Here is a 26065-nt window from a genome sequence, read left to right as displayed (position 1 = left end):
CTGGCATTGTTTATTTTAGGTTAAAAGAAATCCAACAGAAGAGTCACTGAATTTTTTCTTTTGTGTTTGTTCTTGCTCCATTTTCTCACCAACAAAACAATTTTGCTTATGTAAGAACTTAAAACTGATAAAATTCTAGAATGTTGAGATAAAAATCAAACAGCTCTTGAAAAGTAGTCCTGCAGTCATTCTCTTTGCTTGTCAGAGCATTTATCTGGAACACTAGATTTGGTTTTGAGTGTTATATTGTAAATGTTGGGTGGGTTGTATCTCATCCAGAGTCTTTGCAATCAGCTCACCCTTATCTACCAGATGTGGTGAATTGTTACCCTCTATAGACACTTGCAGCCCCAACCTGGGCTTTTCAGATCTGGAAAACCAAATAGCAAACTTTGTCAGAACAAAAAAGTACTCAGAGGCAGTTTGTGCTTAATTTTTGAGATTTTATCTCAGTATCTGTTCTCCAGACTGCTTGCCTGGCTTTTTGTAGTTACTGGTCCTTTTTTGGTCATTGTTGTTCAGGGATATGGATAGTATTCAAAGTTTTCTTTGTTTTTTTTTTTCCTAAGCTAATTTATTTTATATTAAATGTTCTATATCATCACTTGTTTTATATTGCATATTTTACCCATACAATTTTTATTGTGGTATAATTTGACATATAATAAGTTAATTTAAGGTATTCAATATGATGGTATTTGTATACCTTGTGAAATGATCAGCACAGTAATTCTAGTTCACATCTATCACCATACACAATTTTGTTTTCTTATGATGAGAACTTTTAAGATTTGCTGTGTTAGCAACATTCAAATAACAATATAATATAGTCACTATGCTGTATATCACATCCTTATGATTTATCTATTTTATAACAGGAAGTTTGTACCTTTGACCCCTTCACTCATTTCACCCATCCTCCCCCCTTTCTGTCTCTGGCAGCCACCAATCTGTTCTCTGTATAACCTCTTTTGTCGTTGTTTGTCTCTTTGTTTGTTTTTTAGATTCCACATAAAAGTAAGATCATATGGTATTTGTCTTTCTTGTCTGACTTATTTCATATATCTTCAAGGTCCATCCATGTTGTTGCAAATGGCAAGATTTCCTTTTTTATGGCTGAATAATATTCTGTTGTGTGTGAATAGCACACACATACATACTCACAATGTCTTCTTTATTCATTCATCATTGATAAATATTTATCTCATCTTGGATATTGTAAATAATGTTGCAGTGAACATGGGGTCTCATATATCTTTTTGAACTAGAGTTTTCATTTTCTTTAAATACCAAAAAGTGAAATTGCTGGATCATATGTAGCTCTATTTTTAGCTTTTGAGGAATCTTCATAGTGTTATCTGTAGTGGCTGCATTAATTTATAATCCCACCCACCAGTACACAAAGGTTCATTTTTATCCATATCTTCATCAATACTCGTATTTCTTGTCTTTTTGATAATAACCATCTAACAGGTATGAAGTGGTATCTTATTGGCATTTTGATTTGCATTTTCCTGGTGATTAGTGATGTTGAAGCATCTTTCCATGTGTGTTTCACCATTTATATATCTTCTTGGGAAAAATGTCTATTCAGATCTTTTGGTCACTTTTTAATCAGATTGTTTGATTTGTATATGTGTTGAATTGTATGAGTTCATTATGTATTTTGGATATTAACCCCTTATCAGATAGGTGATTTGCAAATATTTTCTCCCATTCTGTAGGTTGCCTTTTCATTTCATTGATGGTTTCCTTTGCTTTGTAGAAGCTTTTTACTTTGATGCAGACCCACCTATTAAAAAAAAAAAAAAGATTTATTTGTTTGCTTATTTGTTTGTTTTGAGAGAAAGAGAGTGAGAAGCAGACTCCCCACTGAGTGAGGAGCCCACTGTGGGGCTCCATCTCATGAACCTGAGATCTCTCTTTTTTTTTAAGTTATTTACTTATTTATTCACAAGAGACACAGAGAGGAAGGCAGAGACATAGGCAGAGGGAGAAGCAGACTCCCTGTGGGGAGCCTGATGTGGGACTCGATCCCAGGATTCCAGGATCATGACCAAAGGCAGATGCTCAACTACTGAGCCACCCAGGTGCCCATAAGCCAAGATCTTGACCTGAGCTAAAATCAAGAGTCAGACACTTAACTGATGGAACCACCCACTGAAGTCTCACCTTTTAATTTTTTTTTTTTCATTCGTTTTCTTTACTTTTGGTGTCAGTTCCAAAAATACATCACCAAGACTACTGTCAAGGAGCTTACCACCTATGTGGATTTTTATAATTTCAGCTCTACAATATTATTTATTATATTGAAATAAATAGATATATTACAGATTAAATTTTTTTAAATCATACAAATTTTTAAGATAAAGGATCTTTTAAAGAAAAAAAATGCTGTAGATCATTTCAAGCCCAGAGGTCATAAGTATTTGAACATTTGGGCCTTTAGTTATTAGAAGAATTTATAGATATGAAAAGGGATTTGAGGAAGGTTGGAGTAAATGAGAAGAAGGCTTGGCACTGAATTTCAAAAAGAAAAATAAGAGAAAGAAAGAAAGAAAGAAAGAAAGAAAGAAAGAAAGAAAGAAAGAAAGAAAGAAAAGAAAGAGAAAAAGAAAAAGAAGAGTAGCAGAAAAAAACAAATCACCTGTGCTCTTTTTTTTTCTACCTTTATGAAGGATAGAATAAATTATTTATGGTGAAAACTTTTGTTTCTCTCAGAAAATATTCAATTACCCTTAAAAACAAAATACTAGTTCTCATTATATTTAAATTAAGACAGCAGAGCTTTCTAAAATGTATTCAATAGATACCTAGTCAACACTTTTTGAACATAAGAAATGAGACTATAAAATACATAGAATGAAAATGACTAAAGAAAGAAAGTTTCCCACAAAAATTATTAGTGGCATGACCATGATCAGAAGTCCAATTAAATATAATATATTCCCCACTATAGAATTATCTTAGCATAGAAATTATATATATAATAATATCTATATAATATTTATATAATAAATATATATTATTTCTGTGCTAGGATACTTATATATAAATATATTATATAATATAATATATAATATAATACAATAAAATATAAATCAAAAAGACAACTTGGATAGGAGACTCTTCAAAGAGCAGAATAAATAAGTACATCTCACTGTTTATACTGGCAAGTGTGCCAGTGTGTGTTTATACTGGGCAAACTTTAGAACTTGGAAGAATATTAAAACAATTCCTATCAGGAAATTCAAATTAGCATAGCACACAGCCTCTTTTAAGTATTGTCATAGCTCATTAAGAAAATTGTGCCTGCAGCCCTTCTGTCCACATACATACACATATGTAAGACCCAAATAATTATATTTTAAGTTTTTCCCATGTTTTAATAGCATTACATTTTTGAAACTTTACCATTGATTGATCTTTAGCCAAAAATCTGAAATTAAAATACCACAGAAATTTACTAATCTGTAGAAAACTATTAACCTGAGACTTAGGACATGAGTATATTGGTTTTATCCATATTTTTCGTCAAACATTTATAAAACTTCATTTAAAAATACCCTTGTGTACAAACAAGAGTAGTTGCCTCCATTGTTAAAATGTGATGGTTTCAGGCAGCCCTGGTGGCTCAGCGTTTGGCGCGGCCTTCGGCCCAGGGCGTGATCCTGGAGACTCGGGATCAAGCCCTGCATCGGGCTCCCTGCATGAAACCTGCTTCTCCCTCTGCCTGTGTCTCTGCCTCTCTCCTTCTGTGTCTCTCATAAATAAATAAATAAATAAATAAATAAATAAATAAATAAATAAATAATCTTTAAAAAAAATGTTATGGTTTCGCTTTTAAAAAATCTTAAAAATACTGGGGATAGTGACAAATGATGCTTTAGTTTATAATTAGTTTGTTTTTTATAAGTGATGTGTAAAGTAACCATTTCCAAACTTGTGAAAAGCATGTAAATATCCTAAATAATTCCTTACTCAATGCTATAATAAAATAGCCTAATATCTATGTTCATTTTGCCTGATCAAGTAGCTCTCAGAAGAAATTCATCATTATACATATGTGTATTTCTCAAAGTCCCTATCTTTGGCATAGTCTATATGATATATAATTGACAATGAAAATTAAGGAATTTGTTGGGTTTTTTAATTTTTTTTTTAATTTTATGTGAGAGAGAGATGAGAGAGAGAGAGAGAGGCAGAGACACAGGCAGAGGGAGAAGCAGGCTCCATGCACCGGGAGCCCGATGTGGGATTCGATCCCGGGTCTCCAGGATCGCGCCCTGGGCCAAAGGCAGGCACCAAATCGCTGCGCCACCCAGGGATCCCAATTTGTTGTGTTCTTGATGAAAAATCTGCTTGTACCAATTCAAGAACAGTGAAATGTAACATGAACACATTTAAGAGCTAAATGAAAAACTAGAAAATTATAATATATTAATCTTTTCAATAAGGCATTTTAAAATGACCACATAATATCAATGTGAGTAAGATATCAGAGAGTCATTCCCAAAATAAATACAAATGCTTGGTAAGCAAAAATAATATTCAATTTCATTAGTAGTAGGGAAAGTAAACACAAAATGACATGATTTTTTCCCAAACTATATTGGCAAATTAAAAATAAATATTAGTCTGGTTAGTTTTTAAGAAAATGAGCATTCTCATGCAATGCAGATAAGAATGTAAATTCTTTTAAATAAAAAGGTACTTCGTATCTAACTCTGGCAATGCACATACTAATGCAAAGGCTAGATGACTATGGCAATGGAGACATTTAGGAATTCTCTTTGTGTCCAGAGACGATGTAGAGAAAGTGTGGTAGAGGTAGAAGACAAGGCTTGAATAATATTAGGAGCCTGGAAGGATCTGTCCCACTCCTCTACACTTGTTTGTTGTCTCTACCGCCCAAAAAGAACAAAAACCCCAGCAGCTGTCATCGTTCAGAGTAAATATAGTACATGCCAATTTATCCATTGGAAACATGCATTTCTGGAATGAGTTAAAATTAACCTCTTTGATTAATAGGAAGCAGTTTAACATGGTTTGGGCAAAATAAGTATATTCTTTTAGCTAAATTAGTTGAAACAATAGAATACATTAAAAAGGTCACTGAATTTTTTCCCATCAATCAATTAAATATACAAAACATGCACTTAGCATATCTTAATATGTTTTATGATGAAGCCCTAAGAGATGGATTAGGGAACCATGTTATTCAAGAAATAAAAAAAGGAACTTCCTATATTCCACCTGGTAACTCTCTTTATAATATTACAGACTTATTTCACGTTGAGCCAGAAACAATAATGGAAAGGAACATGAGAAAAAGTTCTGGAGAAAATATAAGAACTTGGTAATAAAAAGAGTATGCTATTTTCTGAACCTGATCACTATGCAAAAATGATAAACAAAAAACTTTATTTGCCAAGTATCTGCCAGTGCTGAGGATTCAGATAAAACATGTGTCTATACTCAGAGAAGTTTATAGACATGCCTTCTCTTCACCTAGGATTTTCAAACATGCATTGTTAGTCTGGTAGCAGCGAAATTAGGAGCAGAAAAATGGGCAGGTTAATAAATTCCACTCATTTGATAGGATTAGTCAATGTACTAATCTTAAAAACTTTTATTGTTTATTCCTTATGCTAAAGAAAGTCAGCATCTAATTTTGTTATAAAGGATCCAGGAAGAATTTTTTTTACATCAAATGTCTTAACCAGCTGAGAATAAAATAGCAAATATCACCTCTTCTCTGGTAGGTATTTTCAAGTTACCAACACCTGCTTCTGTGGAATTTATATAAGTTATGGTATACATTCGTGGAGCTCATTAAATAGAACTATTTTAAAGTTAAATATATAAATATTTAAATCTTTTCAACCTTGTCCCAGTTGATAGCAATAAATGATGTCCAATAAAATTGAAAATTTGTTAATGGAATTGACAATGAGTAAGTTACAATTTCTATTAAAAATATCGGCAGTGATTCACAATAGTTCCAAATGATGGATATTGTGTTTTCCACCCTGTTCTGCAGATTTCTAAAATTGTAGTCACACATTACCTTTTTCTTCTACTTCTTTTTCCATCTTTTTCTTCTTTTCTATTTTAAACAGAATTATTCTGTAAAGGCTAGAGAAAATGGCCTATCTTCTGGGTAGTTAAATTACATGTCAAACATTTCAGAGTTTAGAAAGCAGCTAATGAGAGTGTAATATTAAAATGTCAAACATGTACATACCATTTTCTTCCTCTTCCTGACTCTGAAACCCTCTGGTAACAACTATAATGATCTGTTTAGGCTTCGGTCCATTGTTCCCTTTCCTCACTCATATTTAGTAATTACTTTCTCCTCAAGGCTGCACTTTTCTTGAGGAAAGTAAATTTCCAGAGCGGTGTTCAGTTTTGAATTAAATCCTACCCCTATGACAGCAAAGACATATTAAGGGAGTGAATTCGACAGCTTGTAGCTTTCCCCAATTGTTTCTATCTCTACAAAATGCTTCACAAAATATTTAACTATATTTTTCTGTTTGGGGAAGGATTTTTCCTTAGAAAGCTTTCTGACTAACTGCCTGTGGATAACACCAGGGAGGATTTTAAACTGCTTGATATGTGTTATCCTTTTTGCTACTCAAACAGGGAGTGAGAAGGGAAAAGGCAAAGATTTCTGCCAGCAAGTGCTGAGTAATTGAAAACAAAGTCCCTATTGAGGTGGCAGGACAGTGATACTTGAAGACTAAATGTGGATTGGGAATTTTGTTATCAGTGACATTCCATAGAAGAATGTAATGTTTATAAAAACATGTTTTTTCCCCAACACCAGTTAATGCCCAAAGTGAATTTACAATAATACATTTTAATACCACGCAGTATTCATTGGATTAGTTGCAGAACCATCATAAGGAAATGTTCCATGAGTAAATGTAATCATGGAATGAATTGAAGTATATGATTAAGAATCTAGCAGTGACCATAATTGCTATGCTATTGTTTTTAAGTGCAATGTCAGTCTACATGAGATAGTTATGATATTAACAACACTTTTAATATGATGTTTGTCATGCTCAAGTACATGTGGTTTGTTTTAATGTCAACCATTAGCCTATTAAAAATAATTCAGAGCTATTGTCAACACGTGGAGTCTCCAAGCATGTAAACAAAGGATGGGTAGAAGATTCAAATGGCTGCTCGATGGTCCATTCACTAAGATGGCAAAAACTGTGGTATTGTAGATTGTGTACTATAAAGATAAGTATGTTAATGTTTGTCAAGATATCATTGAGATAATTGTATTGCTTATTTTAAAACAAAGAGCCATGACTCCAAATGAGAGGAAGGAAATTATTAAGAAGTGCTACAGAAAAATGGTCCAGTACTGACTTCTCAAAATCAAACTCTCTATTCCAGATTTTCTCTCTCAAAGCCCATCATAAATGTAACTGCTTTTACTGGCCTTAGTTATCGATTCATTCTTTTAACAAATATTTCTGGATGCTTGTTTGGCAAGGCACTGGAGATTTACAGTGAAATTAGATAAACACAGTTCCATAGATAAACAAGTAACAGTGAATTATACCAAACAGAAGTGGAGAATGCTGTGAGAGTATAACAAGGCACTTAACCAGGTCAGGGGGTCAGGGAGGAGATCTCGGGGCAAATGATATTTAACTTGAGATCTGAAGAATGAGTAAGAGTTAGTGAAGGGAAGTGGGGAGTAGGGGTTAGGTAGAAGAGGTCATGAGAAAGTGTGCTGTCTCTTTGGACACCTTCTTCTAGACAAATATTGTCTTTTTGATCCTTGTTGAGCTGAACCTTCTGTTAAGCCACTAGACTATCTGGAAGTTGTGCTTCTTGACATTCAGTGCTGTCCTATAAGGTATCCAATCCTCTGGAAACTTCTTTCCTTATCTCAAGCCCCTGAAACATCACTAAAAAAGTATAAGATGAAGAAGAGAAAGAAGACCATCATGATGATCCCTAGGAAACTAAAAGGAATGAAACATGACAGTCTTTCATTGAGAGCCACTTACATTAGAATTTGGGGGATTCTTTTTAAACTTGTAGGCTAGTAGATCATGCTCTATGGTCAAAAGCATGATACTATATATTAATCACTTGATCATTAACTTTATGAATAAAGTCTAGTATACAAAAAACAACAAAAAGATATAATCCAACATGCCTTTTGTTTTCCAGTTTACTGTATATTCAGAGCATAACAAATGCTCTCCTATTATCTTTACACTGTAGCTTCAGCTGGGATCTGTGTCTGTGTTGTGTACGCCTATGTTGAGAGAAGAAGGATAAATACTGCCTTTGGCTCAATAGAAGTTTTTAAGCAAGTCAATCTCTATTCTGTCTATATGATGACTCTATTTTTCTGTATGTTCTAATCAAAGATATAACTCACTTTCACTCAAACAAAATGCTCCACCACGTAAATCATGAGTGACAGTCTGACTTGAGTTCAATCCTGGTTCAATATAGCCTCACTAACATGTCAGTTATTAGAGAAGGCCTGTTGATCGATCTATTCCATGTTTACATTATTCTAATTCACAGTGATTTTAAGCATCAGACTTTCAAGTACAATTATATTCCATCTAAATCAACACCTCTAGCATTCTCAATAAGCCACACACATGAAAAGGCACTTTCCTTCTCAGAAGAGGGGATTTTATTTGTAAAACTTTCTGTGATATGACATTAGTTTTGATAGGAAATAATTTTATACCTGAATCAATATGAAAAATAATATCCTTTTATGCACACAAAAATCCATTACATAGAGAAGCATAACCTACTCTTTTTTCTTATCACTTGAATTAGATAAATAAAATAAAACACATGACTTAGGGGACACTTTGGTGGCTCAGCAGTTGAGCATCTGTCTTTGGCTCAGGGCATGATCCTGGGGTCCTGGGATCGAGTTCCGAATCGGGCTGCCAATGAAGAGCCTGCTACTCCCTCTGACTGTGTCTCTGCTACTCTCTCTCTCTCTGTGTTTCTCATGAATAAATAATCTTTTTCTAAAAACCCACATAATCTTATTTTATTATGATTATGTTTAATTTAAGCCATCATGGTAGAGCCATAATAAAGAGGGAAAATGATATTGTTGTATATTCAGTTTTCTTTTAAAAATCCAAAAATGTAAAAGGTCAGCTATGGCCAAATGAATCACACAAAATGATAGTAATAGTTTGGCCTTGGTAATAGACAAAATTCACTGCACTGATGTACTTAGAAAGTAAGATTTCTTGAACTGGACTGAAGTATGAGTCTGAAAATATGCAGTTATTATTTAAAATATGTTGTGTAGTGTGGATTATTTTGTATCTGTTCAATATGAAGACCTGCCACCATCTAGATCTATTGTAAATTATTCCATAAACTTTCTTACTATCTAAAAACGTCTTTAATTAAAATTATAACTAAAACCATGAGCACATATGTCAATAGGAATATATAAAAGACTAAATGATATTTGACTTACAAGAATGAATAACTGGGGGGTGTCTGGCGGCTCAGTCAGGCATACAACTTGATTGTGGTTCAGGTCATGATCCCCAGGTCCTGAGATTGAACCCTGCATCTTGTCCCTCTCCAACCACCTCCCTCACTCCCCGTTGCTCTCTCTCTCTCTCTCTCTCAAAAAATAAGTAAGACCTTTAAAACAATGAACACCTGGAAGCTGATAAACCGTTAAGTTCTTAAGCATCATGATAGAAATCAAACAAATCATTTAATTGTTTATTTAAAAGTGTAATCATATTAACTCAATCTGTTATAACTTTTGAAATTCAGGAGATATTCCTTTGTGTAATGTTAAAACAACCTAAATAACAAACACCACTGTATAGTTAAGTGTAATATGCTTCCTATGTCTTGGTATTATTTTGTTTTGTTCTCATATGTGGGACTGAACATATACCCACAATAAAAGTGGTTGTTTCTTTTTAATGATTTAGCTAAACAAATGCCTTTTATCATTTCATCAAGCCTATGGATTTTATATTTCCTTTACATAGCTCAACAGTGCAAATATTGGGTTTGTAGATAAGAATTTAATTAGCATTTCAAAGAGGTCAAATTAATTCCCTCCCAGACAATAGCTGTTATTTCAGGCTACAAAGTAAAACTCAATTCTACAGCAGGAAACAATTTTTAAATCTTACCAGTCATTTTGCTCAGAGAAAAACAGCACTGACTCTTTAAACTGGATGGTTTTTGAACTAAAATCTTTAATTTTAAAAAAATATTTTTATCTTCTTCTAAAGGTTATTATGAGGGATTTTGGAGTTCTATCTGTGAAGTACTTAGGACCATGCCTGATATATAATAAATGCTCTACAAACAGAATAAGATGTAATAAAAACTCTGAATTCAAAAGAATCATTAATGTTTCTAGTATTATTGCATGTGTGGCTTCAATATCACTGCAGAAAGTCAGTGGTACAACAAGGAGTAAGGACACTGGGAGTGCTCTGCCTCTGGTGCCTTCCATGTTGGGTGCTTTGTAGATAGAGAAATTTAAACGGTAATAAAATTGACCAAAGGTCAGTCAACTTTTAACTACAATTATGTACTGGCAATTCTATACAATCTCAGTGATGAAATACCCCCATCAAGCAGGGTCAACTACTCATACATCCCCACCTCCTTTGGTATGCAACTGCAGAAAATAATAATAGAAAGACAAATACTTTCTGAATTCTTTAATGATAAGACTCTATTTTAAGTTCTCAAATTAAACATCAAATGCACTTTAAAAATCAATGTTCATTGGCATTTATCAGGTAAACTATTTTCTAGAGGTATTTGAATTGTTCATTACCTGCCTCATAAGGTTGTATATTTATAAATTCAAATTAATACCACAGCATTCATTGGATTCCTACTGGGTGTTCTTTTTCAAAATAACCCTTCTAATTACTTACATAATATCTGTCTTTCTGATCATACTGTAAGATTCATGAGGGCAAGAACTAGGTCTACTTTGTTCAATAGCATATGGTTTTGTTCTTGGCATATGGTTTATATTCAATGATTTTTTTTAAATGTCAGAATTATTTTTAATGTCACTAATTACTAGTGAAGGGTAAAAATTTAAGCCATCCTACAATAATCTTAAACTATCATTTTCTTGATGTAATACCAAGAGAACTTCTGAGTCCCAGTTTTTAATTGACATGTGGGATACAAAATAGGAATTAATGACACTACCAATAATAAGTTCTAACATTCATAGAGGAACTGAACATTCTAGACAGAATTCTGTGTACTTTTTGTATGTCTAACTTCATTCAATCCTCATACCTATTTCAAATATTCATGAACTCTGATAGGATTAAGAAATTAGAATTTAGATTTCCTGTTTTTTTTTTACTTCAATTCTTCTTCTTTTATTTTTAAATTTCTTTGTCTTTTCTTTATTTTTCCCCAAAGCAGCAGTAATTATTTCTTAGAACAAATAGAGGCAAAGAAAGATATTTCTTCTTATGGTTCTGCACCAATCCTATAAAACTATGGAGAATAGTGGTTAAATGAGAATTTACCAACTGCGAGAACTTGGACAAATTACCAACCATTCCTCCTGTGTCTGGCTCAACTTTCTTTATAAACTGGGGAGAAAAATAAATACATTATATATGTGCATTGATCTATTGCAAATTATTATGCTTACTGATGCTAAAATTGTCCCATATTTGATTAGCAGAAACCTCTTTGGCTGGGTTTCTTTTTGACATATTGCTAGTTAAATTTGATGGCTTCCTTGCTTTCTGGTGTGACAATAAGTTACAGGCTCATCTTATTTATTTCTTCACCAAAACAGTGAATTCATTTCTCCATGGAACCTTGGTTCCTTTTATGGAGATTTTAAAAGAGTAAGCTTTTTAATATTTCATTTGTTTAGGGGATATGGTTGGATTTTATGAAAGTTACAAAGTTGTCCTATTTCCAAGTACTTTGTAATCTATTTGATGAGATTAAAAGTAAACAGAAGAAATATTGTATTACAAAAAATGAATATTTTAAGTGCTTGGACAGCAGAGATTTCACTTGGGAATTGATTTTTGGTTTTGTGACTTGTTCAGAAAATAATTGCACTCATGATTAGAAAAAAGTGGGTGTTATTTCAAATTAGCCTGGTCAAAAACAAACAAACCAACAAAGAAAAAAGGAGAGAGAGAGAGAGTTATGGATGAGCTAAGATAGTTCTTGAGGGATGGGAGGTATTAGAGATAGAAACAATATACAGAATAAGAATATTTCAGGTATCTATATGGCAAAGAAGATGAAGACCATGTTCTACAGATTGGAAATATTATTTTTTGGATTGAATGAATTTGGATATAGAAATAGTGGAATAATAGTTGAATACATATGAAAAACTATAATTAGATAATAACATCTAGGTGGATAGAGGCAGGAAACAAAAGAACAATAGTGACTTTTCCTGGCAGTTATATTAACTCAAGTAAAACTAAATTGCTATAACCACTACACTCCAATTATAGTGGCTCAATTACTATAAAAGTCTACTCCTCTATGAAGCAGGTTTGAGGTAAACAGTACAGGTTTATAGGGCACCTCTGCTTATCACAACATTCAAATAGTAGGTTCCTTCTAAATAGTTGACCTGCCATGCTTTAGAGCAATGTTGTCATCTGCATGGTCATGGTTGAGTCACTACACTTCTTTCTGTGTTCCAACCAGGAAGAAGAAAGAGAATATAATGGAGACATACATGATCTCTCAAGTCCCAGAAAAGAATATGGCATGTGTCACTTCTGTTCATACTCTACTGATGAGAACTTGATCCTGTGACCACACATAATTTCAAGGCAGCAAATAAATGTAGACCAGCTGGGCAATTCTGAGGCTGGCTAGAATTCTGAGAGTATTAATGAGGAGAAGGGCAGATTTTAGCAAAGAGTTTATCGTCTCTGCTACACTTATCTATTGTCTTTCATACCTTCCTGGTCTGTATATCTTCAAATTTTTCCAAGTTTTATTACTTTCATGTGCTCATTCATTTCCTTAGTTAAAATTATCCATCCTATCCTGAATATTTTACCTGAGTGTATCAGTTAAGATTTAGTCAGGAGACGGAAGCCACACAAGCGGTCTGAACATGGAAAGTTTAATATTAATATGATTAAGCAGTAGCAGGATATTAACCAAGTAAGGGGTGAAGTCCAAAAAAAATGGAAATAGCAAATATGGACAGCAGCTATTACCTTTAGGTAGGGACAGAGTACCCACAGAAGATGCAAGCATAAAAGAGGCCCCATTACCTACCTCCTATCCTGTCCCCCAGTGCTCAGAATCAGACTTCATTAGGGAGGGTATGGCAGTGACCACTGGATGGCAGAGTTAGTTGAGGTGATACAGCTTCATGCTGTAGCTAGCATGAAACTGTCTGCCTGGCTCCCATGGAAACTACTGGGAAAGTTGCCTGCTTGTGAGCTCATAAAACTTACTAGGAAGCTTCTCTTGGGGCTGCTGGTAAAGCTTGCTGGAATACAAGTGCCACTAGATGTCCTCCACTCCACCAGTAGTCATGTATTAAGAGAAAGAATTACAAGCTGTACCAGAAGCAAGTGGAGAACACCTTCCTCCTACACCTTCTACCAAGAAAGACTTAACATCCTGCCAGCTGGTAAAGAAGATGCATTTCAAGGATTCAGCACCAGTATCATGAAACAGGGCAAAGAAATGTGAATTTGGAAGTGGAAAGGTACTAAACTGATGACTGACACAGTGGCTATGCTATGAAATTATTGTATAATGTGCCTGTTTTATCACAACAAAGTTCCTCTTTTTAGAACTGAATAGATGAAAACTACTGTAGTTCTTCTCACAATATAATCAAATAAAAATACTCCCCACAAATAAGGCAGCTTTTAATTCATGGATAATCTTCAATCTGAGAATTTGCCCTCTTACCTCCTTTAGTGTTCTAACAGCCCTCATCAAGTTCCTTACCCCTACGTACAGCAACTATGAAGGAAAATGTCAACTGAGAAGTCCATCTTCTTCTGGTCTTAGCTTAAAAAATATCTATAGTTTATGTTATCCCCTATTTTCACACAAGGCAGTGTCTGCTTCATAGGATTGCTTGCGACCATCTCCTCAATGACCCTGTCATTATCAGTGTAAGTAGTAAGGAAATGAAAACCAAAGCTGCAGATGTGCCCCTTGAGCCATCTGGCTCCCTTGGAAGGTAATTTACTTACCTAAAAATAATCACATGCATATGGACACCTCCCCCCTTACCCCCTTACCATAACATATTCCTAAAACTGTTAACATTCATCCCATTGAGTTTACAAAAAAAGCATTTCTCCTGTGCATACTGTTCTTTTGTTAATATTCATATGTGGCATCTCAAGAAAAGAAGCAACACTCACACATCCTAGGAAGCAGGAAAAATCTGTTGATTATTTTTTTTTTAATCAGAAGCATTCTTTTAGGCACATTCAATCAGTGGGTTTGTTTTTTTTTTTTTTTCTCTTAAGTAGCTGTAATAGTGCCACATTTTGAAGTAGCAATTTAGAGTTTGATTCCAAACTAATTTTTCATTTGCAGAGTTCTGAAAGATAGATTTCCAATAGGCTATGATCATCTTTGAAAATTTCTGGTTGTGTATAGCCCTGCCAACATTGAAAATTTGAATTTTCCAAGCATGGTGTTACAATCTGCCATCTAGAAAGAATAATAATGTAAGGCACACCCCAGGTCCTCATACATCATCCTTCGTTCCATTGTTTGGCTGAATAACATCAAAAACAGTTTAAAGTTGTGGGTGCAGTGCTGTCTACTACTCTAGTACTATGATTGTAAAAACCATATCAGCCCAGAATTTCACTTCAGTAATCAGTGGGTAAGTTAACTCATTACCATATAACATCTTTATACTACAAAATGCTGATAGTGAATGCAGAGGTAATGCCTATGCATATTGAAGTGATCTTCATCAAATGGTGTGCTTGAGTGGTATGGGCTCATAATAATATGAGCATGCTTCATAAGACTAGATATATGTAGGACCACCCATGGGTAAGTTTCTGTTCTATGGGCTCAGTCTTGAATCTCTTAAGATTGAAGATATATGATATATAAATACCTAGGCCATTGCCTGTATTCCAAAATATAAGCTAGTTCTCTGTTAATAAAATCGGTTTAAGAAGGAAACTATTGATTTTATGCTAGTCTCCATAATTTTACCTGACTTACACCTACTCTAAATTATAATGATGCTTTTTTACATTTTTAACTTGTCAAAGTGTTTTTAAATAGCCTCGAAGTAAGAGCAAAGTGGAGAAACAGCTGTCCCTTGTTATTTTGTTTCCTGAATACAAATAGTCTTAAATTGCTGTAAATGGAAAGGTTGGAATGAATTCAAACACTGCTTGTTTAAATACACTCAGCCTGATGTTTGTGTGTTGGAACCTTTGGAGAGGGCAACACGAGAAAATGCTCCACATTAACTTGTCGCACATGACAATATACGGTTATGGCTTTTCTTTCGTTTGTTAGGTAGAATTGCTCCAGTATCATTAGGAAATGTTTGTGACAGTAAATCACAAGAGATTTGAATGAAGATATCTGAACAGCAACATTAACTCCTAAAACATTTAGTGGTAATTTTTATTTTAACTCCTCTTGGGAAAACAAAAACCCCTTTGGACTTACACAGTTAACGGAGTTTAGGAGGGTATTTCAGAGTTTTATATGTCAAGAAAGGAATGAATGGATACATCTAAGTCTTTGCTCTTTCCTTCTGGCTTCTGATCACTTGCCATTTGAGAAGTTAGTTAGTCATCTGTTTTTCCTCCAAAACTCATTAGTTTAAGGAAAGTCCTAGTCCCAGGATGTTCTCTATAAATAGAGCTTTATCTTACGGTTTTATTGATTGTATGGAATCAGAAAGATTGTTTAACAAACTTTTTCTTCTATATTTGAGTAAACAGCAGCTCAGAATGTTAAAGAAATTTAACCCTGGTCACACTTAGTGGCACAGTCTTAAATGAGTTTTTGGTTTTCAGAGTCACCATCGAGTATTTTTTATCATAAAATCCTTTTAATAACTCAGTTTAAAGAGTCTCTCTAGCCAGTGTACTACTCGACAGAATAAAAGTAGTGTACTTAGTCTGCAGAGCACGTCACTCAGCCACTTCTTCCAAATTCATTATTACTTTATTGTCTAATATTGTGGACTATTTTCCTAGTGGTCTTACCCACGAACTCTCACTGCCTACCTCATAACAGGAAAGCTTAGGGAAAATATTGTTACACTCAGCCTTTGTAGTTACAACTGCTATGATTTGACTACTTTACGGATTCTTGAAAGAATATATAGTGACAGTACTGAGCAAGTAAAAGGGAAGAAAAAGGACTAAGGATCGTTAAGAAATTAGACTTATTTGTTGAATCAAATAATAATAAACTGTGAGATGAAGGTCTTAAAATAAAGACATGTACATAGAAGAATAAACTGTTCTCTATCCCTTCCACACATCTAGATGAGGAAAAAAGGTAAAATTATGTTATGAATTTGGATAAATTGGTAGCCCTTTCCTTGAGTCTCAATTTCTATTACACTGAGTGGCTGGGAGGACTAAATGAAATAATCTATAAGGCCTCTGTCCAGCACAATGGCAGCACATGCACAGGTGTCCAGTAAATGATTCCTATTTTTATTTTATTTATGTATTATCATTTATATTTTATGATAATATGTTTTATCAAAATATTATTTTAATTAGTTAAATTATTTAAGTTAATACAACTTAATTCATACTGTTCTCCCTTCTAAACACTACATATATATATATATAATTGGATAGTAATTGTATATATAACTACACATAATTATGTAGAGAATATTGTATATTATATACATATAGTATATAATGTATAATTATATTTATAATTGTCTAATTCTCTTTTATTTATTCTGAGTACTAATTTAATGTTCACTCTACAGTGTGGAAGGATAACAAACAATAAAACTTATTAGTATACTAAAATGAGTAGAGCACATAACAAGGTGTGTATTACTAAAAGGCATGAGCTATATTTGAAAATTCACTGACTAATTAAGTTCTTAGAGGCACTCTCCCATTATTAGGTGATCATTTCCTGGGATCTTTTAAACATCATAAAATATTCACTTTCACAACAAAAATCCATGTTTATAGGACCTCTGTTTCCACATAACTGACAAAATATATCTAAGTATACCCAATCACCTTGATATGCTTATCGTCCTTGATTGCCTACATTGTTCCTGACCCTTATATAGTCCAATGGCTTTTGAATAAGCTTCACATGCCCTTCCTGTCAAAATACAGAACTTTTGGTACCTCTTCTCGCAGAGAAACAAATCATCTTTTCCCTTGTACAATTCACTACCCTTGAGCCCCTCCTTTGCACCTTTTTCTAGACTGCCTGTCATCCTAAGACTTTTCCCTAAATGCATCTCCTAGTTCAGCATCCCCTCTTTTTCCTCTTAGCCCACAAAAAGACTGAGTCTCAATTTCTATTACACTTCTATTAAGACCCTCCCTTAATCTTGCCTTCCCAGATCACTTTCCCTTTTCATATCTTCCCATAACCCCGCCCCCCCCAAACTCATTTAGTCTATATTTGCAGTTTCTGCTTCCTCAGCTTTCATACGCAGCCTGCTCTAAACTTCTTTTCTCTCCGGTCAGTACTGAAAATGTCCTCTCAAAAGTGCTACTTATTGCTAAACCCAGTCATGTATTTTCAGACGTTTTATCTTAGTTGATGTCCTGGCAGCATTTCATGACATCTCTTCTTTCCTTCTAAAAAATCCTCCTTTGCATGATTCTCCCTGCACTTGATCCTCGTTCTCCTCCTCCATCAATTCCTGTCTTGGTTTCTTCTCAAATTCTTTTCCCTTCACCACCTTTTAGATGCTTTGTTTCCTATGGCAACATCCTTAGTCATCTTCATTTTCATGTATAATGAGGAGCTTTCACAGATACTATGTCTTCAGTTCTGGCCTCTCTTTTCTGAAGTCCCAGCATAAATTTTTCCAATGGTTTCCAGAACAGTTTCCTGAACACCCACAACTCAATCTGTCTCCTGATGCATGCTCTTCCTTCAGTATGCACCATCTTGGTTATTGCAAGAAATATTTGTATATTTGTGGACCTAAGCCATTGTAACATTCATTTCTTTCCTCATCCTCCCAACTGACTATCCTCTATCAGTTCTGTCAATCACCTCAGAAACATTTGTTACTTGCATTCCCTAGACTCAGTTTTTGCTGATATTATTCTAATTCTTTATAGAGTTCTTCTTGCTTAATGTTTTTTCTTTTCTAATCCAGCTTTCATAACTCTAACAGAATATTTTATCCAAAGCAATATCTAATATTATCTCCTACTCAGAAAACATTTGTTTGTTCCTTATTGCTTACATAATAAAATACAATATTTTTAGCATTTTCCACAATCTGGACTTTGTCACATCCCACGTCCTCCAGGCAGTCCAAGATTTTTCAAAAATGTTCTCTCCTCTATGACTTTGCTTATGCTGTTTCCCTTCTCTGCCTACTTATTCTACTCATACTTCCAAAATACAGATCAAAAGTCATACCTTGGCATAACCCAGTTAGAATTATTCTCGTTATCTTATAGTTATTCTTGCTAACACTCATCACAGTGCATTTAGGTCTTCTTCAATAGATATGGAGCCCAATTGCTACATGTTATATATAAAATAACACCTAGAGATAGACATTGCATACATTTAGAAGCATCTTGGTCAAAAATATCCTAGTAGGTTAGTAGGAATGGGAGGGTCTTTTTTTTTTCTAAATCATAACCTTTCTCTCAATGCTATTTTTATATGCAATAAAATGAATATTTTCAAATTAAAAATATGCAATTTTGTAGTATGATAAGTCCAATGATCTATTTAAAGAACTTTGAAAACACATTTGCTGATTTTAACAAATCTACAAGGCAGGCTTAGCACATAAACAATATGGATTATTGTGAAAAATCTACTAGAATATCTAAAGGTGTGAATTTGTATAGGGTTATATTTTTAGGCATAACATTACATAATGTCTTTCTTCTAGAGAGAAAAAAATGAGGCCTATATTTTAAGTTCCTTTAAAAAGTCTATAGTATTAAATTGATCAGCTTTTCCCCAAGACTCAACTCATTGTAGCACACCATTGTAGTCATTTGTTCCTGTTTCACTTTTTAAAATTTATGTTATCTATCATTCCATTTTCAAACATTTCTCCTTTCTTTAGCACACATATCTATGTGAGATAAAAATTATTAATAGCTTCTCATTATTCTCTTAAAGCATCACAAACAAGAATTATTATTAGGATGCTTTGAGTTATATTTCAAACAAATTCCAACATAAATTGCCTTAAACTTCTTAGAAGACTTACTTAATCATGTACCTATAAAGGAAAGAATTTGTCTTGGCAAAATTAGCTAAATTTTGTGCTGAATGGGTCAACACAAAACCTACTTTGTAGCCAGGGGAATACCACGTGCTGACTGGCTCAGGCCAAGATTACTGGAATTTACTGGAACAGAAATAATACTTATTTGTTTAGACTAGTCAAAGCAATCCATGAAATGGAGGAAGAAAGAAGAAATCAATCCCTTTCAAATTACATGATTGCTATACATGAGAGGAAGGTTGAAATTAATAAAATGAATGTTGGGAAGACAAGTACAATGACCACCAATAAGATTAATTAATAACTTTGACTTCATTTAATGCTTTCACTCTGAAATGGTCTACATAAGACTGAAAATATTTAACACAAATCAATGAATTAATTAAAGTACTTCCATATTATATCCAAAGAAGGTAAAGACTTATTGAACTAATTTTGAATTTAATGTGTCTCTAAATAAGCATACATTTGAGGACTGTTGGATATTATGTCAGACTATTTCCTGCTCTCCATTAAAATCAATATTAAGTTATAGAACACTTATTAATGGCAAGGATTACAGAATTTATATAAGCCTCGGTCTTTGCCCTCAAGAAATTAACAACTTTAATTGTAGAGACAACATCTAAACACATAAAACAATTGAAAAATGCCACCATTTAATGCATCATAAAGTGCTATATAAAATGGTGATACAAGATTAATGCTCTCTCAAGAAATAAAAGTGTCTTTGTTGACTAGATGTAGTGGAGGTAGGCTTCTAGAAACATTGGGGAATTGATATGATCTGGAAGGATGATACAATTTGGATAAGTAGAAAATAGGCAGAAAAATCTATTAAAGGTAAGGAAAAGCTAAACAAGTACAAATGATTATGGCAGGTGTTCACAGGGTATGAGTGCATGTGGAAGTGGGAAAAGATGAAACAGGGAGGTGGCAGAGAACAAGATGGCTGCCTGAGAAGGAAATCTTTGACATTACTGTTAGAGGGCATTTTATAGCTAAGGTGAGGATACATTTTACCTCAAATTCTAGCACAAGGATAGGTTTCAGAAATATAAAATTTGAGCAGTCATAATCTGAGGGAAAACTTGATCAAAGCAGTAGTTTTTCAAAGATGTATCAGTCAGACTCATACAAATTCAGACAGAAAGGACAAAGAGCTAAACTAAAGTTCACTTTTTGGGAGAAAGCACATATTTCCTAAATCCATGTAACAGGAAAGCATGAATGCAAGTGTCTTATCAAAAAAATAGTTTCAGGGAACACCTTGGTGGCTCAAGAGTTTAGCATCTGCCTTTGGCTCATGGCATGATCCCGGAGTCTGGGATTGAGTTCCATGTTGGGCTTCCTGCATGGAGCCTGCTTCTCCCTCTGCCTGTGTCTCTGCCTCTCTCTGTGTGTCTCTCATGAATAAATAAATAAAATATTTAAAAAAATAGTTTCAGGGCCAAGAAAGTGCAGAAATGAGTGGGACTTTTTAACTTTTACAAGGTATGGGATCTTGAACAAGTAATTTACCTCTTGAGATTTCAGTTCCAACATTTGTAAAATGAAGGTGACTTCAAATTCCTATCAGGTCTGAATAGATAGTCTGAAGATGTCACATAGGTCAACAAAATAATTTCCTTTATCATCTTCTTTTGCTGATTGAGAAACAGGTGGCAAAGTTTGGAAGGATCACACTTGTAGTGCCCTCCTCCCAAAACAGGCTAGTATGTAGTAATGTATGATTACCACAACTTATCAGATATTTCAGCAAAATTAAAAAAAAAAAATTTAAGGTTTGTGGCATAGAGTGTTTTGTCTGATATTTATGAGGAAATAAATTATTTAAAATACATAATGCTATCTGGAAACATAAGTGTTAAGAGAAGACAACAACCATCTTCAGGTGAGAACTTGATTGGTGTTGTATGGATACATTTAATGGAGACGCCAATTATACATTGACATGCTGCTGAAAATATACCACAAGTAAACTCACAAAGAAAGTTATCTGCATCCCATGGTTGCACTTAACTTGTACCCCTGGACACTTAGGTGCGGTCCTCTGTTCTCATACATCCATTCAGTTCTTCCCTTCTCCCTTATCTCCTCCTTTCCTTCCTCTTTCTCCTCTTCATCTTAATCTTGTATACTTGTAAATGCACACACAGGCACACCCACTCCCAAAAAAACACAAATTTTAAATCCAATTCTTTCAATTAGTTAAAATTAATTGAAAGTGCCCACTATGTCCTGGTGCTGGCTAGATTTAGGCGTCCAAAGATAGTAGCATTGTTACTATTGTCTTCTTTGTAGTAGAACTATCCAAATACCCATTGGGCATTTTGTTATAGTATTTATCCAGATTATGAATTTAGTCTACACTGCTCATTATATGACCTCCTCAAGGAGAAAATTTGTATATATATGTAAACACATGCAATCTCTTCATTGGCCAAGCATTCCATTCTTCAAAGTATTGAGATAATCCCATTAGTTAGCTACAAATAACATTTTGTTTAAATTTGTGGTGGCTGTTTACAGAATTCTGAGGGACCAAAAAGTGAAAAATAATTTTTAATATTTATTGGAAATATTCAACTAAGTCTATACATCCTTATAAAAGTAAAAGAATTATGTTTTATATGTCAAAAATAATAAGAAACCATTTTTACAATGATTGTCAGTATACATTACAAGCTTCTTAGCACAAATAAAACTCAAGAAACATAATACATTGACCACAAAAACAAGTTACTTTTCCTTGAAAGCTTAGAGCACTGGTACTTATCTCTTCTAAATCTTAAAACTTATTTGAAACAATGAAAATTAGGAATATGCATGAAGTTTTCTAAAAATAATCTTGAGAAGCTGTTGTTTTTAATAGAACAATATTGGTAAAGCTTAATAGAAATTTTTAGTGTTACATTATATGTGATATATAAGTGAGTCATTTTTAAAATAAGGAGGGGGTGCCAGGGTGGCTCAGTTGGTTGAGTGTACATCTAACCCCTGATTTCAGATCAGGTCATGATTTTAGGGTCTTGAGATTGAGCCCTGCCTCAGGCTACATGCTCATTGGGGAGTCTGCTGGAGGTTCTCTCTTTCTCTCTCTCCCTCTACCCCTTCCCCCATGTTGCTTTCTCTTAAATAAATAAATAAATATTTAAAATATAAAAATAAAATAAGGAGAAGCTTCTATGAATGTACACACAAACATATATATATATATATAAACACAATAATACATTGTAAGTCATTAATAGATATAAGCATTGAAACATACATATGCAGTTATTTGTTGAAGAATGATCATTAATATATATGGTTTGTTTGATAAATACTGCAATGCTTCTTAGTTGTATTTCTCCCATAACCACATAATTTGCATTTAAAATGTTAATTTCTTTTTGAAATACAGGGCTATTCATGAAATGCAGGCCTTTTCAAGGTTTTCCATATCGTCAGTACTTTCTCAAGTCTGTTGATAAGCTTTTCCAATACAGATCTAATCTTTGTTCCTCACTTTCATTCATTTAAACTAGTTTTTGAAAATTCATGGTTCCTAAAGAATAAGTTATGTTTTTATCTCTCTTTCTCTCTCTCCCTCTACCCCTCTCCCCACGTGCTCTCTGTCTTGCTCTCTCTCTCTCTCAAATAAATAAATAAATATTTAAAATATAATAATAAAATCCAAGACCAAGCACACATAACATTCGACTTTTTGGCTTATGAGAAGTTCTTCTGAAAAAGCATGAGTAGACACTTGGAATTCTTGAATTTGGAACCAATGAGACTAACTCAGGGTTAGTTCTGGAATCAGCTTTGCTCCACTTGATAGATGAGATATAGGAACAATTTCTTATATCTTATAAGTAGTAATGATGTACAATTTGAATGTTTTTAATTATTACTTGTATTTGCTTAATATTTATTTGAACAGGAATATAGCTATTCAAAATAATTTGTTATATAAATGATTAAATCACTTTGAAGATGTCATTAATACATTATATCCTAGTAGCTATCAGTGAGGGATATCTTATATGATCTTCTACTTCAGTTTGGCGTGAAATGTTTCTATTGTTTTTTTCTAGTTAAATATTTTATGAGATTTTTTCCTATGTGTCAGATATTGAATTCTTCCCAGGGCCATATTAGATTAAAAACAAATTCTCTGCCACCACTACCATCTTTAGCCCTTACATCCCTGACTTTGGCCCTTTTATGAGTGAACTATTATCCTCTTAACGGAATACTTTGCTTGTTATTTTTAAACAGAGTACTAATATGTTAGTGTAAAGTCTTAAACATTTAAGAAATTCTTTGGGGTGGAGAAAATATTGACTGTTTTTAATAGCTTCATTTTGTTAAGCTTTTTACTTGTATTTTGTGTTTTCATTTTTAGATAATCCACATAACTTTGTATTTTCTCTTAAAGAGTCCAAATAATTTATAATTTCCCCTTTGATTTTCACTTGATCCATGGGTTGTATATTACTTAATTTCCAAATATTTGGAGATTTTCTAGATATTTTTCTTTTATTGATTTCTAATTTAATTCCATTATGGTCAGAAAAATTATGGTATAAGTCATGAATCCTTTTGAATTTATTTAGAAATACACTATGAACTAGGATATAGTCTATCTCAATAAATGTTCCTTATATTATTGACAAGAATATTTATTCTGCTTTTGGGTAGAGTATTCTAAAAATGTCAATTATATCAATTTGGCTGATAGTATTATTCAAATCTTAGTAATTTTCTGTCAAAATGTTCTATCAATTGTTAAGAGCAATTATCTGACTCTAATTGTGAAATTGTATATTATATTTATTATGTTATGTTTTATTATACAACAAAATGCCTTTTCTCTTGTCGGATGTTACCAAGTTAGTATTACCATCTACATGCATGGCATTTGGAAAGTGCATTTTTATTACAATGTTTTACTATAGTTTGCCATGCTGCAGCTTATCACTCAAGCAACTTTTTAAAACCAAGTAAAAGTGAGTTGAAGAAGATTGATCTTATTTTACACTAAATATTGTAGTTGATACATAATTTAAACACTTTAGATTTTTAGAATATTTAAGATACTACCTAATGCATATACTAAAAGGCATTCATTGTTCTAAGTGACTTCAAATAAATCATTAAGCAACTTACGAGAAGATAATCAGAATCAACTACCTAAATCGGCATTTAATCTATATAAATAAAAGTATTTATACTAAAAGAGTTGGGATATTTTAGAAATATTTTATATCCCAAAGAGCTAAACCATTTTAACATGTTCTTACCATTTTATACAGTTATTTATAAACTTTTTCTATTTTTAAAAGTTCCAAACTTAACAGAAAACTTCAAATAGTGAAGTTAGTTCACATATAACCTTCACTTGGACTCACAAATTAATATTTTTCCAGGCTTATTTTAACATCTTCTATTCATGTATATTATTAATATATTACTGTTGTTGACTCATTTGATGGCAAATTTTAGACAATATATCCTCTTTCTCTAAATAATTCAAAGGTTATCTCCTAAGAACAAGTATAATCTGTTTCACAGCCACAAGGTAGTCAAATTCAGGATATTTAACATTCATGCTATACTGTCCAATATACAGGCTGTATCTACAGTCTGTCTGTTGTCCTAATAATATATCTTATGACATTTTTTTTCCATCTAAGATCCACTTGAGGATCAGACTTTGAATTTAGTTGACTTGTCTCCTTAGTGTTCTTTAATTTGGAGGATTTTCCACGCTATGCATGCAGTATTCTTAAAACTAAGGAAGCAATACTTTTTACCTAATGCAATGTGGATATACATGCTGTACAGTATTCAAAAAAATAGCTTAAATATACTTCTTGAATTTGGCATAAAAAGGCCACATACTTTTTGGAATAAAAGAAAGTCTAGCATTTCCAGTAGTTAGAATATGTTCTGAAAAGGGATATTTCTAGACTTTTAGAGCATTCAATAATGGACCTGCCATGGTATCTTATGAGAAGTCAATCCTTTTAAGCTCCTGTCAAAATCACATTGTATAAGTCACCACATAAATGAAGTTACTCTATAATCACTGGGGATAGTTTTTAAATCATTGCATTTTTAATTCATTTTTAAAAAATTTTAAGCATCCTTTGCTGATCTATATCCAGAAATTGTAACAGGGCTGGTATGGCATTGTTGTTTTAGTGTTATGGCTCTGGAGGCAGACGTATTTTTAATTCTTACTCTACTCCTTACCAGCTGGGGATTGTTGTATGGGTACTTCAAAATCATTAATTTCAGTTTCTTCATCTGTAAATATAATGGATAAAAATAGTATCTCCCAGTATGACCTTGTGCACTGAGTGGCACTTGGTATGTGTTCAATAACCATTAGCTATTATCAGCTTATAAAACCACCAAACTAAGGTCATTTCTTAAATATTTGAACATTCTGCTTTCCTGTGACTAAAAGCCACCATGTACACAATCTACATTTTCCTTAATGTAAAATGCTTTAAAAGATGACATCATTAATACATGTAAATTGCAGAGCATAGGAAAATTGTCACCCAAATAATTACTTTTGAAAATATA

The 26065-nt window shown here is 33.2% G+C and overlaps 1 protein-coding gene and 2 long non-coding RNA genes across 14 annotated transcripts in view; 2 read left to right on the top strand and 1 right to left on the bottom strand.

The window, feature by feature from the left end:
* The window catches only part of ROBO2 (roundabout guidance receptor 2), a 1648622-nt gene that overhangs the window by 846089 nt on the left and 776468 nt on the right, over window positions 1-26065 (top strand). The gene's annotated exons all lie outside the window — the stretch shown is intronic.
* On the bottom strand, window positions 477-13507 carry LOC125754136 (uncharacterized). The gene is made up of 2 exons (XR_007407622.1): window positions 13315-13507; window positions 477-1792 (listed from the first exon to the last, which is right to left on the bottom strand). It is a non-coding gene; the product is annotated as an uncharacterized LOC125754136 (long non-coding RNA).
* LOC112661615 (uncharacterized) overlaps window positions 12768-26065 on the top strand; it is a 139237-nt gene continuing 125939 nt past the window's right edge. Inside the window, exon 1 of the long non-coding RNA XR_007407623.1 lies at window positions 12768-13753. This is a non-coding gene — a long non-coding RNA (uncharacterized LOC112661615). The remainder of the gene's footprint in view (window positions 13754-26065) is intronic.

Source organism: Canis lupus, chromosome 31 (genome assembly GCF_003254725.2).
Source record: "Canis lupus dingo isolate Sandy chromosome 31, ASM325472v2, whole genome shotgun sequence".
NCBI lineage: Eukaryota > Metazoa > Chordata > Mammalia > Carnivora > Canidae > Canis > Canis lupus.
This window is presented reverse-complemented; position numbering and strand designations above follow the sequence as displayed.